The 5,889-nt window shown below is 39.9% G+C and overlaps 1 non-coding gene across 1 annotated transcript; it reads left to right on the top strand.

Annotated features, from left to right (window-relative positions):
• The first annotated feature begins 4,885 nt into the window (after window positions 1-4,885).
• LOC119626935 (U7 small nuclear RNA) lies at window positions 4,886-4,946 on the top strand. Its single transcript, XR_005243107.1, has one exon. It is a non-coding gene; the product is annotated as a U7 small nuclear RNA (small nuclear RNA).
• Window positions 4,947-5,889: the final 943 nt, after the last annotated feature.

The following is a 5,889-nucleotide window of genomic DNA, read 5'->3' on the forward strand; positions in this document are numbered from 1 at the left end:
AGTTTTGCTCTTGTTGCCCAGGCTGGAGTGCAACATCATGATCTTGGTTCACCGCAACCTTCACCTCCCAGGTTCAAGCAATTCTCCTGCCTCAGCCTTCCAAGTAGCTGGGATTATAGGCATGCGCCACCACGCCTGGCTAATTTTGTATTTTTAGTAGAGATGGGGTTTCTCCCTGTTGGTCAGGCTGGTCTTGAACTCCTGACCTCAGGTGATCTACCCACCTCGGCCTCCCAAAGTGCTGGGATTACAGGCATGAGCCACCGTGCCCAGCCCAGGCAGGCTCTCTTAAGGAGCAGAGTATATTGTGTTTACTGGATCTTTCCAGATAGGGCCCCAGCAGGTAGACACTGGATGGAGATGCCCTCTGAGCAATGAAGAATGGAGCACCACACTTGGATCTGGGCGTTTAAACATTTATTAATGCAGGACATACCCCCTTCCCCTCCCCTCCCCTCCCCCTCCTTCTCCTCCTCCTCCTCCTTCTCCTTCCTCCTCCTCCTTCCTTCTTCCTTCTTCCTCTTCCTTTTTCCTCTTCCTGCTCCTTTTCCTCCTGCTTCTGCTTCTTCTGTCTTCTTTCTTTTGTTTCTTCTTCTTCTTCAGCAATTGCCTTATCCTTAGGGCTCAAACTGGTTAGAGATTATTTAAAGCTATATATGAGCATATAATTGGTCACTTCTTCCTGATGTGCTAGTTGTGTGTTTGAGTTTAATAATTCTAAATACAATATTTTATATTCAGTCCTACTAAATTTAATTTTGTTTGTTTTGGCCTCTTGTTCTAACTTGCCAAGATCTTTTTGAGACTCAGGTCTGTCTTCCAATATATTATGTCACCCCCAGCTTTCTAATAACTCAAATTTGATATTCATGTTTGATAAACTTTAATTGACATAAATGTTGAAAAGATAAGGTTGGGATCTTCTACAAAATCGGTAGCAGTCCATTAGATATCTTCCAGTTTAATATCAATCTTGTAATCCAGTCTCTTTGGGTAATTGCAACCAACCAGCTATTGATCATCTAACGCAGTATGTGGGATGTACAGTCTACTCCTCTTTAATGGTAGTGGGCATGCTGTGGAGGCCAAGGCTTTACCTTCCATCCTGTCTGCACCACATCCCTTCCAAGGGAAGCTTCTTTACCTAATCTCCTTCTCAGGCCGCCTGGCTTTACATTCTGTCATCATGCCCCCTTGCTAGCTCACCCTGACTCCGCAGCAATAATCCTATTACCTTTGGCCTAATGTAAAAAAACTGGATCAATCATATCCTCTAATTTTAAAATCTGAACTAGGAAAATAAAAAGAATTTTGTAATTTGCAATTGATCAGGAAGTGAATGGATATTGTGGGGTTGAGGTGGGACTGAGGCAAGCCAAGGATTCCTTCTTTCTGGAGAGAGAGAGGGATAAGGAGGTTTTAGGCTTCTTTTATATCTTAGATTACCCTGAGAATCCTACAAAAGCTACAGACTCCCCTTGCAGAGAAATGCATAAATGAATAATTTGCTTACAGTTTTAAGATGTTTATAGACCTTCCAAATTTTGGAGAAATTGGCCCTAGAGAAGAGATAATAAAGCCAATACTGTGAAAATGAAGAGGATATACAGAAATAAATAGGGTTGGAGAGAGATGGACACCCCCGGACCTGCCTCATTTGCTGAGGTCTCCAGGTCTGGTCCAGACCCTTCCACAAAACCTCTCTTCTCTTGAGATAAATTGAGTGAGTCCCAGTTCCTGCAACTAAAGGTGCCTGCCTGAAATAATCAGGTCAACATCTACTCAGTCACTGGAGTCCTAAACCCTAGAGTCCTATCTCTAACTCTAGACATCACTTCCCAAAGCTCTGTGCTTGATGCATGATCCTTCTACTGTGCCGATATTCTGGGGTGAACCCATCCTCTGTATCATTTATTTGCCTATATCCTAATGATTTCTATGCCTCTAGCCCAGAATGCTTCCCAAACCTTAGACTCAAGTATCCAGCCACCAGCTGAACATCTCTACTTGGTTGTCCCAGAAATAATGTAAATGCAGCATGTTTGAAACTGAACTCATAGCTTCCTTATGGACAACAAAAGAAATAGAAAGCAACAATTTAAAAAGGCTCACACAATGGGTCTTCTCTACATATGCCTAGTGTTTTTTTTTTTTTTTTTTGTCAACAGTATCCGTTCCAAGAAACCTAAGAAACATTACAGAACGCCTTCCCTCACCTAACCTCAGTCCAATCAATCACTCCATTTTGCCTATTCTGTCCTTTGGAGAGTTATCATACCTGTGTATTTCTTTCTCCCCACTACCCCACGATTCTTATTCCACCATCCTCATCCATCACCTGGATGAAGTTTGTTGCAAAATAAAACCCTAATTTGTCTTCCTGTCTCCAGTCTTGACCACTCCAATCTGTCTTCCAGCTGCAGCCACATGCTCAGTTTAAGTTACAAATCAAAGACCCTCCCATTTAAGGTTCTTCGGTAGTTCCAAGTAATCTATGAGATAAAGTCCACAAGTCCTACAAGACATAGGGACCTCCAAGACCTGTCTCCTGCTAATTGTCCATCAGGTCCCATCTCCTGTCCCTCCCTGCCTGTGATGCTTTATGGCTCCAGCCAACGGACCTTCTCACACTTCTGGTGCAGACCATCCTATTTCCTGTCCCAAGACTCTGCTGGGGATATCCTTCTCCAGGTGGAAGTTTTCACAAGTTCCTGTTCAGCTAAATTTCTCTGGAGGGAGGGTGTTTTGGAAAACTATATACATATATACAAAGTTACTGATGCTTTCATAAAGAAATGAGGAAGAATTGTACACACACACACCATATGGCCAAGCATAAAACCCCCTTTGAAGATATCTAATTAATGGAATTTATCTAGTGTTTACTGTCTAAGGTCCCCAGCATTCATCTGATGGTCTCTGCATGGCTCCTTTATGCTCCAGTGACCTGTACCCTGCAACCTCATCAGCAGTGCTGTCCAGCCTTTCCCTTCTCTTGTATTTCTCTTCGTCCACCCTAGTTTTTCTTTTTAAAAATACAGTTTTCTTTTGAATTTTTCCACCAGCATCCTTCAGCTTAGCACTCCATTAGCAGAAGCAAGATTTCTCTAGGGATGCGTCTTTGTTGGAAGGCAAGGTAAATCTGAAATAACATGTGAATTTTATTAGGTGAAGTTTAAAGAACATATAAATCTTTAAATAACAGTTTTTTTGGTTACAAAAATAATTTCTGCTCAATGAAAACATGTTAGAAATCACACAAAAATATAAAGGGGGTTATAACAATTACCACATTGCTAACTACCACTGGTGTAACATATAACATATCTCTCTCTCTCTCTCTCTCTCCCTCCTTTCCTCCCTCTCTGCCTCTATCCCTCTCTTTGTGGTTTGGTTAGAATCCCCACAAGAAACCAGGAGGAATCTCTCCTAGGACCTCCTGGAATGCTGAAATCAAGTCTAACTTGCAAAAAATTCTGATGAAAGTTGAGTGTTTTATTTTCTTTGAATAGAAGTAAACTGCCACAACTTGGAAACCCAGTGGTACTCATTCCCTTGTTTTTAAAAAATTGATGGATTAAATATTGAACAGGTGGTATATTCATGAGGTTCAGAATTTTAAGAGTATAAAAACTGGTTTTACATATGTCTGCAAATTCTTTGACACTCTTCCCACCAAAGATAGAGTCTAATTTCTCTCCCCCTGAATATGGCTTGCTCTTAGGACTCAGTTTTTTTAGTATCCATCCAGAGATTTTTATGCACTTGAAAAAGATGCATATTCTTTTCTCTCCTTTTCACTCATTATTTCATATCTTGTTTTTTGTTTGTTTTTTCAGCTAGCAGCATATATTGGAGATCTTTTGTTCTTTTTTACACCTTAATAATATTTCCTTGTCCAGGTCCCTTTTTAATGGACATTTAGGTAGTTTCCAATTTTTCCCTCTTACGTTGTTGCAACAAATAATCTTGTACATACATCATTTTGCATATGTGTGGGTACAACTGTAGGATAACAGCTGTGAAATGAATTACCAGGTCAAAGGGCAGGCACATTTGTAATTTTAATAGATATTGCCATATTGACCTTTGCGGCCATCCAATTTATTTCCCCTCCAGTGATAAATGAATTCCCTTTACTCTAAGCCTCACCAACTGAGTATGTTATCGGAGTTTTGGATCTTTGCCAATTTTAGCAGCAAAAAATAGTATTTCAGGGTAGTTTTAACTTGTATTTTTTTATGAGTGCTGTGAACATTTTTCATGTTTTAAAGAGCTTTATTATATTTACTTTTCTGTGAGCTGTTTATATCCTTTACTCATTTTTAAATGGATTGACCATCTTAAAAAACTAATTTGCATGATAACATGCATGGTGGGGAAATTAGGTCTTTGTCTGTGATGGAGGAAGTAGATTTTTTCCTGATTTGTCATTTGTCTTTTTTACTTTGCTTGTAATGTTTATTCCATAGAGAATTTTCATTGTATGTTTTCATGATATAATTTTATTAACCTTTTCTTTTATAACATCTGAATCTTATGTTGGATAAGTTGTTCCCATCTCAACTTATTACATATCCTCTCATGCTTTCTTCTACTGCTTTGGGGTTTTGATTTCTTACATTTGGAATTTATCCAGGTGTAAGGTGTGAGGCATGGATCCAACTTTATTTTTTCAAGATGGCTTTTTCTGTGTTGATCCAACACCACTGATCAAATAATCCACATTCTCTTTACTCATTTGGGATGGCATCTATATAATGTATTACATTCCCAGATGTGTTTCAGTTTATTTTTGGATTCTTTATTTTGTTCCATAGATGTGTCTGTCTGTTCTGAGGCAGTACCATACTGTTTAGTTACTGCTGTTGTAGAATATAGAGTTGAGTGTGACAGTTCTTTTAGAATTTATCTAACAGGGTTTCCAGTTTTCACTGGATACCATCCTTACTCCTCAAAAAGAGTACGTACAGTGGGCCCTCTATATCCACAGATTCTACACCTGCAGATTAAGCCAACCTCAAATTGAAAACATTCAGGAAAAAAAAAACAATAAAAATAACAATACAATGATGAGAAATGTACAAATTTTAAAAACAATACAAGATAACAACTAATTACATAACATTTACATTGTGCTAGTATTATAAGTAAACTAGAGATGATTTAAAGTATATGGGAGGATGTGCATAGATTATATGTAAATATGGCACCATTTTATATCAGGACCTGAGCATCTGTGAATTTTAATATCCATGGGAGTTCTGGAACCAATCCTCTATGGACACTGAGGGACTGCTGTATTTTAATATCTTGTATATATATTCCCCATTCATTGTTCTTCTTATTCACATTTGCTGAAATAAATCTTGTTTATTGGCCCATATGAAATTTTCAATCACTACGTCTGCATTTTCAGAAATGCACATCTGAGGTGTGTGTTTACCAATACCTTTAAAGCTTGGATCCTATGGCCCCTTTTCCCTTTCTCCTTCTCTCCCTCCATCCCTCCCTGCCTCCCTCCCTCCCTCCCTCCCTCCCTCCCTTCCTTCCTTCCTACCTTCTCTCTCTCTCTCTCCTTCTTTCTTCTTTCTGAAAGGGTCTTGCTCTGTTCCCCAAGCTGGAGTGCAGTGGTGCAACCTTGGCTCATTGCAGCCTCAGTCGCCTGGGCTCAAGTGACCCTCCCACTTCAGCCTCTCAAGTAGCCGGAACCACAGGTGCATGTCACCATCCCTGGCTAATTTTTTGTAGAAACAGGGTCTCATGATGTCGTCCAGGCTTGTCTACAACTCCTGGGCTCAAGCAATCCTCCCAACTCAGCCTCCCAAAGTGCTAGGATTACAGGTGCGAGCCACCATGACTGGTCTTGTCACTTTCTTCCAAAGGTTT

Source organism: Chlorocebus sabaeus, chromosome 17 (genome assembly GCF_047675955.1).
Source record: "Chlorocebus sabaeus isolate Y175 chromosome 17, mChlSab1.0.hap1, whole genome shotgun sequence".
Lineage (NCBI taxonomy): Eukaryota > Metazoa > Chordata > Mammalia > Primates > Cercopithecidae > Chlorocebus > Chlorocebus sabaeus.